We start from the raw sequence: 14418 nt of genomic DNA, 5'->3' as shown, positions 1-14418 counted from the left end.
ATGATTTTGTTTGCAGTAAGTTGCATTAATTGGTTCCTCTCATCTTCAGGTTGATGTTTCGGTTTCCACTTCTGCCTCCATCCTCTTCTCATTGTTCGAGCAAAGAGGCACAACGTGGGGTAGGGAGGTAAGAGAGTGTTTCTTCACCGAGAGGGCAGCCAGTTTTTGGAATTTTTTTACCAAGGGAGATTGTAAAAGTACGTTGCTTAGATCTCAAAGTCAAATTAGAAAAGTGTCTTGGAGAGAAACACATCATCTGCTGCCAGAGGAGGAAGATGGATTAAATGGATTTGAGGTCTGATCCAGTGTTGAGATTTTCTAAGTTTCTCTGATTTCATTTGTGCTTTTCCGCTATTCATCTTTTGCTTCTTCACTCTTTTTCTTTTCTTCCTTCCTTTTAGGTGGGAGGTGGTGAGCGAGGTGAGGTGGCAGGTATGGAAAAGACCATGAGACAGATTTTGGGTTGTAGGACAGTGGGCAAAAGTGAGGGAGGCCCAAGGTCTAGTGTGTGGTGAGGAAATGTACACTGATGTAAGAAAACTACTAGGCACTTGGTCTAAGTATTAAACAAACTGTTTTTCAACATGGAGATCTAGTTGTGTCCTTCACTAGTTCCTGTTAAAGAATGTCCTGAGCAAGCTGGGCCCATGCCCAAGTATTTATACTCTCCCTGGACAGCACCACCAACAGGCCGTCCAGTATCATTTCATAAGTCATTTCCACATGAATGACAAGATTCATGTCATACACCATATCAATAAAGCCCACAGCAAGGCAAAGAGCAAAATAAAAGTCCACATCATCATATCATTGCAGTGTCACTGAGGTTGTGGGTGTTTGATGTTGAAGAAGTTGCCAGTTGATGTCTTATTTTTTGTAGAACTGTAGAGAAAAGACAGCGTATTTCCAGGCAGTCGCACATCTCAAGGTTCAGGTGATGTTAACAAACCACTTGAGTACCCCTGTAATATTAACTTTGTGCGGCCTTGGGCCAGGGATTCCCAGGTGTCGGTGGGGATGTTGCACTTTTCAAGGAGGCTTTGAGGGTGTCCTTGATGTGTTTCCTCTGCCCACCTGGGGCTCTCTTGCCGTGTCGGAGCTCCGAGTAGAGCGCTTGTTTTGGGAGTCTTGTGTCGGGCCGTCAACCCAAGCACCCCACCCACCCGCCCCTTCAACCACCGTCTGCCCCACCTGTGACAGAGGCTGAAGGTCCTGCATTGGACTCATCAGTCACCTGAGAACTCATTTTTAGTGTGGAAGCAAGTCATCCTCGGTTCCGAGGGGCTGCCTAAGAAGAAAATATTAACTCAAAATGAATTACTGCCTTCAATACAAACCTAGCTCTATGTTGCCCTTTATATAATGAATATATTGTATGCTATTCCCTATGACATGCAGTGAAATACAATAGAGGCAACTTTCTGACTCTACACTCCCAGTTGGGAGCCTCAACCAGCATATTTTAAATGTGGGTGGAAAATGTTGCAACATTATGCGCAGCATATCCCCAGATTTCCGGTATACACTCCCGATGGGTGAGACTCCATGATGATCACTTTGCACAATAGCCCTTCAGATCAAATCAAGTGATATAACAATAGGGACTACCATCCATCACTGTCAACCGTGACACACTCTACTGGCAATTCAACCAAACTTGCCAAAAGTGGAATAAAACAGCCACCAGAAGCTCCAACTGTGTATACATCATGCACAAATAAAGGAAAAAAGACAGGCTAGAGTTCATTTCAAGGGCATAATACATCTCTGGATTCACCAGACATTGATAAACTACTTGAACTTTGGACTTTAAATTGATGAGGTTATTTAAACATCTTGATGCATTTCCGTCTTGTGACGCACTCCAGCCTACCTTTGTTTAATGGAAAAAGTAAAGTCTATGAGCCAACCAAGGGACGTAATCTTTGCAACAGGAAATATTACTGCTGAACAATTGCACAAGCATCACTGAAGGCATTCACTAAACCAGCTTTACTAGCCACACATTAGTAACTCCATTTTGACATCATACTGGCGCAGAAACTGCATGGTCGGGCAACCGATCTGATCATTAATCAGTCAACGAAGTTACTCACACTGCTTCAGCTTCACACCAGTTACATCAAAAGCAAACTCTTTAAGCAGACCACCATTACGTTTTGGGTTGGAGGAGGCTCGTGTCGTGTAGAAACGCCAGTATGGACCTGCTGGTCGACCTGAAACGTTAGCTCTGATTCTCTCTCCACAGATGCTGTCTGACCTGCTGAGTGTTTCCAGCATTCTCTGTTTTTATTTTAGGGCTGAATCATATCTTTCTATGTAATTCTATGTTCCTCAATATTAATAAAAGACCAAGGGGGAAACATGAGCTTGCACCCCCTTTGGGATGCTAACTTCGCCGGGGTGCGACTTTTAGCGCCCCGGAAAAGCTAGGCCCCCCACCCCCGCTCGAAATTGAATGGTAGCACCCCAAGCACGAGGCGGGGCGTTACTGGAAGCGCCCCCCCCTCCCTCTTGGGGTGCTCCCATTGAATATTGCCGCGCTACGTGCTGCAGCGCCACGGTACTGCAAGCCTCCCTCCCCTGATTAAAGGGGAGGGGCCTAGCGCAGCGCGCACCGAGGCCCTGCTGGACCACCGGGGAGCGGGGTGGCGGCAAAAGAGCCCGGCACTCGAGAGGGACGGTGTTGGCAGGTGGCCCAAAAAAATGGCCGCCCGGCACCAGCCCTTTAAGTTGCGCCGCGGCCGTAAAAACGCCACCCTGACCCTGTTGGACATATCGTCCGGTGGTGGGTCAGGGGGCGCGAGCCAAGTTTGCGCCCGGGCACAAAGCAACCAAATTTTTCCCCCCAACTTTATTTAGCTCTTTATTAATATATTGTAGCAGTTCGTGTAGATCGCCACTAAATAAGAGAGTTTGACTTCGACGAACTATAAATAAGTTGTTTATTTACAGGAACAGGCTAATTACAGCAGGTAAGATAGCAGGTAAGATGGCTGACTGTAGGAGCACCGTGGTGTAGGTCTTGTCCCAGCGGGGACTCCACGAGGACTGAGTTCGCAGTCCTGTGGGGAGCGTGATGACGTCATCGCATTTGTGTTGTGACGTCATCACGTTGTTCGCGTTTCCCGCGCTTAGGGCGTCTCGTGATGCGCGTCGTTGCGTCGCTGGCCGTTGAGGCCGAAGTCGCGCGGCCGGGCTGTGCCGGTGCTTGCCGCGGGAGCGGAAGATCACGTCGCTCCCGTCGGCTGGCCGTTGAGGCCGAAGACGCTGGGCCGGGCTGTGCCGGCGCACGTACATCACGTCGTACGTGACGTGACGTCAGCGCGCTAGGGCGTGTCTTAAAGGGGCAATGGCCCCAACAGGTAAGTTAAAAGGGCAACGGCCCCAAAAGGTAAGTTAAAGGGGATTATGTGTCTTTATGTAAGGTACAACCGGTGGTACCGCCACAATATAAACAAAAAATCGTAATCAGCAGTTGATTGCTGGTGAATGGAGCACTGCACATGTCACAGCAGAAAGCAGCAAAAGCATCCACAACCTCCTGCCCTTTTTCACACCGATGAGAGAAAATGGAAGGCTTTGGCCCACAAGCCTGACCAGAACATTAGGAGGGACCACAGAATGTGGAGGATCCTCCATTAGATGAAGCTTCTACCCGGAGGTAATCTCAGTGCACATCCTCATACACCACAAAAGCAGGCATCATTGTAAAGCTCAAACAAGCAGTGTTGCGACAGCTTTCAACATCAGCAAAAAACTTAGAGTGCTCCAACAATTACTATTCTTTACGAATATATAATCTGTTTGCACGCCTGTTTATCATTCACTTGGAAGACAAGTTCCTTTGGTAAAATTTATCTGGTGCCTGCCACCCATGAATACTAGAGTGCTAAAGTAATTAAATAGCGAGCCATTAAAAAAAATTTCTGAAAGGACATAGCTTTCTCATCACTAATCTGCAAAACAGTTAAACTCTGGAGCCTATATTCTCTGATTAGGTGTGAAGTAGGCAAAGCACGAATCGCAACTGAACGACATCGTGAGCACTAAACCAGCCATAATTTCCAGGCTGACTCTCATTAAAATATCTTGGACAAGTTCTAAGTGTCATAAACGCCTCTGATTAGAAGCTTGCCTGTTGAGGGATGGGGAATAGTGTGCAGCTGAGGAATTAAAGACTCGCAGCAACTGTTCAGAACCGGGCTTCATGAGAAACGGTTTTGCTGCACTCAAGAAATGTTGCTCCAACACTGTCCACCAGGCCTGTAGGAGGGCAGAGTGAGCCCCAGTGTTCTCTGGTGCAGTTGTGGAAGTGCTGGGCAGCAGGCAGACCCTGTTTGGCACGGAGCAGCACAGGCCTTTCAAAGGTAGCTGCCCAGGGACGCGAGTACGAACTCAACCACTCTGCACGCAGCCACTCAGTGTAGGAAAAGCTTTATGTCCTCAAAAAAGGGCAGGATTGGGCACTAAATATGCCTGGGCATAAGTTGTTCAGGAAAGATAGGGAAGGAAAGAAAGTTGGTGGGGTGGCAGTATTGATTAAGGAGAATATTACAGTGCTGGAGAGAGAGGATGTCCTGGAGGGGTCAAGGACAGAATCTATTTGGTTAGAGTTGAGAAACAATAGAGGTGCCATTACACTATGAGGTGTATTCTATAGGCCGCCAACTAGTGGGAAGGATATAGAGCAGCAAATTTGCAGGGAAATTGCAGAGAGGTGCAAGAACTATAGAGTAGTGATAATGGGGGACTTCAACTATCCTAATATAGACTGGGATAATAATAGTGTAAAGGGCAGAGAGGGGGAAGAATTTCTGAAGAGTGTCCAGGAGAATTTTCTTGATCAGTATGTTTCCGGCCCAACGAGGAAGGAGGCATTGCTGGATCTGGTTCTGGGGAATGAGGTGGATCAAGTAGAGCAAGTGTCAGTAGGGGAACATTTAGGGAACACTGATCACAATATCATAAGGTTTAGATTAGCTATGGAAAAGGACAGGGAGCAATTTAGAGTAAAAATACTTAATTGGAGGAAGGCCAATTTCAGTGGATTGTGTAGTGTATGTACCTTTAAGAGAGAACTACTTTTACAGCTCCTGTATACTGTAGTACCGGCAGTGACCACACCTGTATATAAGCCTTGACCATGCCTCTGTACCCACAGTCTTGAGACTACCCTACTCCAGTAAATACCTGTTGATTGTTAAGTTACAGCATCCGTGTGGTTATTGAGAAACATCATACTCTCAGAATCACGGATCTAACAGTGGTGACGAGTGTCGATTCGAATCTACCTGCAACTCTGCATTTCCCTTCGAGGATTCGCTCCGGGAGGGCGGTGGAAGAAAGTCGAGGCCAGAAACATGGGCGTCGACCACGAGCAACCGCCCAGTCGTCCGGCAGAGAGTGAACATTGCAGGGGAGGCTGTGGAGAGCCGGGCTTGGTTCCCCAGCCATGACGATCAGCAACAGACTGACGACAGGTACCAGGTACAGTGCAGACCCTTCCCGGACAGCGGCGGCTGGAGCCGACCGACGGCAGAGAAAAAGCCGAGCAGCGTCGACGGGGTAAGATAGAGGGTGAAGCGCACAGGGCACAGCCGGGGGTTGAAAACCGAGCGGCGTCGAGGAAAAACAAAACAGAAAGAGAGAGGGTAAAGCAGCAGCCGGGTTCAGGACCGAGCGTCGGAAACGGGAAAGGCGCACAGAAAAAAAAACGCGCAGAGCGCAGCCAGGGCTCAAAAGTGTCCGCGGGGGGAAGAAGGGAGAGCGCGGGAGACGCCATTGAGCTGCGGAGAAGAAGGAAGAGCGCGGGAGACGCCATTTTTAAAAGCCGCAGCGGAGAAGAAGGGCGAGCGCGGGAAGAAAGGAAAGCGCGGGAGACGCCATTTTGTGCCAGCGGAAAAGAAGGGAAAGCGCGGGAGACGCCATTTTTGACAGTTAAATCACACCCAGGGATGCCGAAGAGTGGCAGTATCTCTATGTTCGACAATGAAGTCGAAGATTGGGCGACATATGTGGAACGCATTGAGGTGTACTGCAGGGCGAATGAAGTGCCAGATGCTAGGAAAGCACTGGTTTTGTTAAATTCCATGGGTGCAAAAACTTATGGGTTACTGCGAAACCTAATAACCCAGAGAAGCCTGTGAATAAGAATTTCGAAAGCATAGTAGAAATCCTACAGGACCACTTAAACCCCACACCGCTGCTGATAGCAGAACGATTTAAGTTCCATAAAAGGAACCAACACAAAGACGAAAGCAATGCTGAGTACTTAACGGAACTGCGCAAGCTATCGAAACACTGCCAGTTTGGAGTGGGACTAGCAGATACGTTAAGGGACAAGTTTGTGTGTGGGCTTCAAAGTGAAGGAACCCAGAAACGGCTTCTATCAGAAAAGGATCTTACGCTGGACAAGGCTTTCAGTATGGCAGTATCACACGAAGCAGCTGCAAGGGGCGCTGCAGAGATACAACGGAGACCGCAAGAATATGGCACCAATGAAATGTCCTATGGAACAGGGAAGTGTTATCGCTGCGGCAGAACAACACACGACCAGAAGGATTGTTGGTTCAAGGACCAAGTGTGCAGACAGTGTGGAAAAGCAGGACACATAGCAAGAGTCTGCAGGTCTGGGAAGAAAACCAACAGCAAGAAATCTCCACAGGAGAAGTACAAAAAGGTACACAAGGTGATGGACAGTAGTTCAGACGAACAGAAAAGTGACACAGACTCCAGAAGCAAGGAGCTGGGTTGTCTGAAACTACATAAGGTAACCAAAATGGAGGATCACCAGACTATCTGGGTTACACTCAAGATAGACGGAGTCCAAGTGAAAATGGAATTGGACACAGGATCAGCCCTAACAGTCATAAACCAAAGGGACTACAAGCGGCTATTTTCACATATACCCTTGAAAGCTACAGAGATTGTCTTGAAGACGTACACGGGGCAAAAAGTCTACCCCAAAGGAAAAATAAGGGTGAAAGTGATATACAAAGGCCAGGAAATACCTAAAATGGACTTATATGTATTGCCAGATGGAGGACCACCACTGCGAGGACGTGAATGGATCCGGAAGATACAATTAGATTGGCATTCCATACAGGCACTGAAGGTTGAGGTCAAAAAGGATGACGACGTCACACCTGGACGACTGTCAAAAATGCTAACTGATGCAAAAGAAGTGTTCCAGGAGGGACTCGGAACATTAAAAGGCATAACAGCAATGATTAAAATAGAGGAAAATGCAAGCCCAAAGTTTCTTAAGGCCAGACCAGTGCCTTATGCGATCAGACCAGCCATCGAAGCAGAGCTGGAAGGGTTGGAACGTTCAGGAGTACTGTCCAAAGTAGACTGGAGCGAGTGGGCTACACCCATTGTTCCTGTAATGAAGAGGTCGTTGAGTAATACGCCTGGGGAACCAAAGAAGGTCCGCATCTGTGGGGATTTTAAGGTGACAGTGAACCCAGTCCTTCACACGGTACAATATCCGTTTCCATGAATTGAGGATATTTTCACCTCGCTATCTGGAGGTAAACGCTTCACCAAAATTGATCTAGTCCAGGCGTACTTGCAAATGGAGGTAGAAGAAGCCTCGAAACAATACCTCACGATCAACACTCATAAAAGGTCTCTATCAATACAACCAGCTGGTGTTCGGGGTAGCATCGGCTCTGGCTATTTATCAAAGGGCGATGGATCAAGTCCTGCAAGGGATTCCAGGAACCCAGTGTTATTTGGACGACATCCTGGTCACGGGCGAAAATGACAGTGATCACCTCGCCAACTTGGAGAAGGTGCTCACCAGATTAAAGGAATATGGGCTACGAGCTAATCGCCACAAGTGCGAGTTTTTCCAGAAGCAGATCTCGTATTGTGGCCACGTCATCGAAGAAGAGGGGTTACATAAGTCCCCTGAAAAGATTGAGGCAGTAGTCAAGGCTCCAGCACCGGAAAATGTGTCACAACTGAGGTCGTTCCTCGGGCTGCTAAACTACTACCATAAGTTCTTACCAAATTTGTCCATGGTATTACACCCACTGAACACCCTACTGCAAACAGGGGTACCATGGAAGTGGAATGACGAACGTAGACGAGCTTTCCAGGAGTGTAAAGAATTGATCACATCAAAAGAGGTGTTGGCCCATTTCAACCCAGCACTACCAATTCGGTTGGCATGTGATGCATCACCCTATGGTATTGGAGCGGTGCTGTCGCACAAATTCCCAGACGGGTTGGAGAGGCCAGTAGCCTTTGCGTCTCGCTCACTAACCTCAGCCGAGCGCAACTACGCCCAGATTGACAGGGAGGCCCTCAGCCTAGTATGGCGAGTAAAAAAATTCAACCACTATCTGCATGGGCAGAAGTTCACCTTGCTGACTGACCGCCAACCACTTGTCTCCATCTTTAATCCTAAGAAGGGCGTTCCAGTGATGACTGCACAACGGTTACAAAGATGGTCCCTGTTTCTAGGGGCGAATCAATATGAAATAGAATATAAAGGCATGAAACAGCATGGAAACGCTGATGGGCTATCACGCCTGCCACTGCCTACTGTGGAGGAAGCACCAGCAGTGGACCCTATCGAGATATTTTATTCGTCAATAATTGAACGATTGCCAGTAACGAACGCGGATATAGAGGAGACCCGCAATGATCCGACATCGTCTCGGTTTAAGATTTGATGGTGAGGGGATGGCCAACACATGGCGACTCACTGTTGCCAGCATTCTCATCCAGAAGAGAACAGCTGTCAGTATGCCAGGGGACAGTGATGTGTGGATCCCGAGTGGTGATTCCACCCAAGTTAAGGGAGAGAGTGCTAAATGAGCTTCATGAAGGTCATCTGGGAGGGATGAAAATGAAAAGCCTTGCTAGGGCTTATGTGTGGTGGCCGGGGATTGATCAACAAATCGAGGGCCTAACCAAGAGCTGCTCAGGATGCCAGAAGGTCCAAAATGCACCACCACATGCCCCTCTACACCCATGGGAGTGGCCCTCCTCTCCATGGCAACGGGTGCATATTGATTTTGCTGGTCCATTCATGGACTCAATGTTCTTAATAGCAGTGGATGCTCATTCGAAGTGGCCTGAGGTGATAAAAATGTCCTCAACCACTACAGAGAAAACGATTGCAGTCCTACGGACCATATTTGCCAGAAACGGCTTGCCAGAGCAGATTTGCTCTGATAATGGACCACAGTTTGTGTCTGAAGAGTTTCGAAAATTTATGAGAAGGAATGGGGTAAGGCATTACACATCCGCCCCGTATCATCCAGCCACAAATGGATTGGCTGAGAGGTTCGTACAAACCTTTAAGAAGGCGATAAAGGCCATGTGCGACGATGAAATTCCACTACAGCATAAGGTGGACAATTTCTTATTAGCCTACCGAAACGCGACACATGCAGTTACAACCAGACCCCGGCCATGATGTTCTTTAACCGAAGGTTGAGATCTCATCTGGATTTGCTCAGACCAAATGTGCGAAGAAATGTTGAGGATAAACAATTCCAGCACATCAATGAGAAGCCGACAAGGAGCTTCAATGTAGGACAACCAGTCTTGGCCCGTGACTACCGAACAGAGAAATGGCAACCCGGAACGATATGCACACAGTGGATGTCGGGGAGAACATTGTGAGACGCCACGTCGATCAGATCTTAGCGTCACAGGAACGAGTCAACCCCATGTCTCGAGTACCTGGGGATGAACCCGACATACCAGTAGCATCTACCTCAGAACCAGTAGCAGTGGAAACCGATGAACTAACCGACGAAAAGGGGCCAGAATCGCCTCCGCACCAAGAACAAGAACCTCAGGAAAGGCGCTATCCCGAAAGGATCAGGAAGCCGCCCCAAAGACTGAATCTATAAATGGACTATTGTTGTTTAATGTACATGTTAAAGTGTTAATTGTTATTTGAATATTATGGGTACTGCTAATCTAAAAAGGGGAGGAATTGTAGTGTATGTACCTTTAAGAGAGAACTACTTTTACAGCTCCTGTATACTGTAGTACCGGCAGTGACCACACCTGTATATAAGCCTTGAGCATGCCTCTGTACCCCCAGTCTTGAGACTACCCTACTCCAGTAAATACCTGTTGATTGTTAAGTTACAGCATCCGTGTGGTTATTGAAAAACATCATACTCTCAGAATCACGGATCTAACAGATTGAGAATGGATCTGGCCCGGGTAAATTGGAATCAAAGATTGGCAGGCAAAACTATAATCAAACGATGGGCTGCCTTTAAAGAGATGGTTTGGGTACAGTCAAGGTACATTCCCACAAGGGGGAAAGGTAGGGCAACTAAAGCCAGAGCTCCCTGGACGACGAAAGAGATAGAGGGGTCGATTTTGTCGAACTTGTCGGGAAGAAGGCGGGACTTCCCCTTTTGGGTTTTTGACCCGCCTACTTCGACGTCCGGCCAATCCGCGCAATTTTCCCTTGATTGACCTTGTTGAGCCTGCTCAGCGGGCTCAGCAGGCCAATTAAGGGCCACCCGGCAACAGGTGACATCACAGACTGAAATTTCACCTGTCAAGATTTCTTGACAGATGAAATATCAGTGTTTCACAGCTGTTTGAAGCTGTGAAACACTGACAGTCTGATTTCTAAGATGAGTCCTTCTGCGCAGACTCATTTAGAAATCTCAGCAGCACTCAAAGCTGAAGGCTGTCACTTTTGACAGATCGCAGCCGTTCAGCTTTCAGTTCCGGCTGAATGATGCGCTCCCGACGGCTACAGGAAGAAAGGCTGTTAAGGTAAGTGCAGGTAAGTAAAAGTTCTTTACACACTTTAGACACACCAAACACACTTACCTTTGCACTCATGCACCCATCACTCACCTGAGCACCGACATCGCGACCCCTCCAACTCATTCAACCCGACGGCCCGCCTCGCTAACCTGGCATGGTTTGGAGCCGTCGGGAAACCCACACGAAACCCCTCAAAATGGGGATTAGGCTAAAAACTGCCTGTTAACTACCTGTTAACAGGCAGTTAATTGGCACTAATCCCTTCCTGCCTGGTTTCGGTGGGTCCCAGTGCAGGGTGGATACCCGTCGCCCCTGAAACTTACATGGGGCGGGGTTTTGGGCGCGATGGTGTCGGGACCCCCAAAGTCGGGATTTTCCCCCCCCGGCAGATGCCTGAAACCCCACCTGACGGCTCCCCGAAAATCTAGCCCAGAGAGTATGATGAAGCAGAAAAAGGGGGCGTATGACAGATGTCAGGTTGAGAATACAAGTGAGAACCAGGTTGAATATAGAAAGTTCAGAGGGGAAGTGCAAAAGGAAATAAGAGGGGCAAAGAGAGAGTATGAGAATAGACTGGCAGCTAACATAAACGGGAATCCAAAAATCTTCTATAGGCATATAAATAGTAAACGAGTAGTAAGAGGAGGGGTGGGGCCGATTAGGGCTCAAAATGGAGACCTACGCATGCAAACAGAGGGCATGGCTGAGGTATTCAATGAGTACTTTGCATCTGTCTTTACCAAGGAAGAAGATGCTACCAAAGTCATAGTGAAAGAGGAGGTAGTTGAGATACTGGATGGGATAAAAATTGATAAAGAGGAGGTACTAGAAAGGCTGGCTGTACTTAAAGTAGATAAGTCACCAGGACCGGATGGGATGCACCCTAGGATGCTGAGGGAAGTAAAGGTGGAAATTGCGGAGGTACTGGCCATAATCTTCCAACCCTCCTTTGATACAGAAGTGGTGCCAGAGGACTGGAGAACTGCAAATGTTGCACTGTTGTTCTAAAAAGGGTGCAAGGATAAACCCAGCAACTACAGGCCAGTCAGTTTAACCTCAGCAGTGGGGAAGCTTTTAGAAATGATAATCCGGGACAAAATTAATGGTCACTTGGACAAGTGCGGACTAATTAAGGAAAGCCAGCACGGATTTGTTAAAGGCAAATTGTGTTTAACTAACTTGATCGAGTTTTTTGCTGAGGTAACAGAGAGGGTTCATGAGGGCAATGCGGTTGATGTGGTGTACATGGACTTCCAGAAGGCATTTGTTAAAGTGCCACATAATAGGCTTGCCAACAAAGTTGTTGAAGCCCATGGAATAATAGGGACAGTGGCATGAAATTGGCTAAGTGACAGGAAACAGAGAGTAGTGGTGAACGGTTGTTTATTGGATTGGAGGAAGGTACATCGTGGTGTTCCCCAGGGGTTGGTACTAGGACCACTGCTTTTCTTGAAATATATTAATGTCTTAGACTTGGATGTACAGGGCACTATTTCAAAATCTGCAGATGATTCAAAACTTGCAAGCGTAATGAACAGTGAGGAGAATAGTGATAGACTTCAAGAGGAAGGGATGGGCGGACACGTGGCAGATGAAATTTAATGCAGAAAAGTGCAAAATGATACATTTTTGTAGGAAGAACGAGGTGAGGCAATATAAACTGAAGGGTACAATTCTAAAGTGGGTGCAGAAACAGAGAGACCTGGGATTTTTGTGAACAAATCATTGAAAGTGGCAGGCAGGGCAGGTTGAAGAAAGCAGTTAAAAAAGCATACGGATCCTGGGCTTCATAAATAGAGGCAAAGAGTACAAAAGCAAGGAAGTTATGATGAACCTTTAGAAAACACTGGTTCGGCCTCAACTAGAGTATTGTGTCCAATCCTGGGCACCGCACTTTAGGAAGGATTTGAAGGCCTTAGAGAGGGTGCAGAAGAGGTTTACAAGAATGATTCCAGGGATGAAGGACTTCAGTTACATGGATAGACTGGAGAAGCTGGGGTTGTTCTCCTTAGAGCAGAGAAGGTTGAGAGGAGATTTGATAGAGGTGCTCAAAATTATGAGGGGTCTAGACAGTGTAGATAGAGAGAAACTGTTCCCATTGGCGGAAGGGTCGAGAACCAGAGGACACAGGTTTAAGGTGATTGGCAGAAGAACCAAAGGCGGCATGAGGAAAAACTTTTTTATGCAGCGAGTGGTTAGGATCTGAATGCACTGCCTGAAAGGGTGGTGGAGGCAGATTCAATCGCGGCTTTCAAAAGGAAAAAAAATTGCAGGGCTATGGGGAAAGGGCGGGGGAGTGGGTCTAGCTGAAGTGCTCTTGCAGAGAGCCGGCATGGGCTCGACGAGCCAATGGCCTCATTCTATGCTGTAACCATTCTATGATTCTATGATGGTGGTGTCTCTCAGAATGGCAGCACGTGTGTCCTCCAGTCAGTCTCCTCTCATGCCTACACATGTGGCAGAAAAGACCCGAAGCCAAGGCACCTCTGCAGCCACCCAGGAGGTGCAGCCTGCAGCAGATCCATCTCATGACTTAGCTGTCATTAGGCGAGAGCCATCCCAGTTACAGGAGTCTTCTATTGCAATATAGCAGCCTTGCATTGAGGAAGCACCTAAGAGAAGCAAAAGTCTACTTTTAGGAATACACATATCATGCAGTGTCACCAAGAAGGATCTCTATGGAAACAAACACCAGGCACATAAACACTGTACTTTCATATTAAAATTATTAAAAAGTTGATGTGTGCAGATACTTGTTCTTCAAAGTGTGTGAAGATGCTTGCATGTACTAGCATGAAATAGGATCTTTCTACCCTTCTGACTGCAAATTATTTTAGTTCTCATAACTTAGGTTACTCTCACAGGCGAATCCCAACTCCCCATATCTTCGAGAGTCTCTATCCTTGCCTTGTGATCTAAGCAAGCTTTTAGTAACTCACCCAGCTGACCCCATCTGATAATTGGTTCTAGTTACTGGAACTTATTCTGCAGCTCCATTGGACCTCTTTCCAGCTTTCAAAAGCAGTAGCCCATCTCTTCAGATCTTGTTTAAAGTTTAAGATATTGGGCCAGAAGTTGCTGGCAAAATAATGGCGAGTTTAATGCGCATGCCATTATTAACGTGCAAATACACCAGCAATTTGTGATGAGGAAGAGATAACCCATGAGTTGTGAATCGCCAAAAATGCTGGACGAGTTGCCCTTAGCGTCGTGTAAACAACAGCTTGCCATCCACCTCCTCGTGAATTTCAAGAAATTGATGCATTTGCACATTCATTGCCAATTAAACTCACCGCAGAAAGTTAGGGCTGGTACTTACCATTTAATGACAAGATTTATGTTCCTGCAATGCCACTCAACCTGTCCAGCCCAGAAAGGGAACAATTGAAACTGTGGATTCTCACTGCCGCAGGTAGTAAATTGTTCTTAAAGATTTTTTTAATTTAAAATTTTATCCTTACTTTTCCTTTCTGTCTCTTTTCTCTCTCTTTAATCCAATCTTTCTTTCCTTCTCTTTCTGTAACTGACTTGACTCCATTGACACTGTTCCGTTCTCCACTGTTCCTCTGTTTCTTTCTCAATCCTTAAATTTCATTGGTTAAGGAAATAAACTGTTGGTCCCATTGTTCATCAAGGTCCCAGATGCCCCGCTGT

At 47.1% G+C, this 14418-nt stretch overlaps 1 protein-coding gene across 4 annotated transcripts in view; it reads right to left on the bottom strand.

Annotated features, from left to right (window-relative positions):
* Window positions 1–14418, bottom strand: part of adamtsl3 (ADAMTS-like 3) — a 782675-nt gene that overhangs the window by 395155 nt on the left and 373102 nt on the right. The window lies entirely within an intron of this gene.

The sequence above is a fragment of the Somniosus microcephalus genome, chromosome 27 (genome assembly GCF_052327205.1).
Source record: "Somniosus microcephalus isolate GS21.2 chromosome 27, FLI_Smic_1.0, whole genome shotgun sequence".
NCBI lineage: Eukaryota > Metazoa > Chordata > Chondrichthyes > Squaliformes > Somniosidae > Somniosus > Somniosus microcephalus.
Note: the sequence above shows the minus strand (reverse complement) of the source record. Positions and strands in the feature narration are given on the sequence as shown.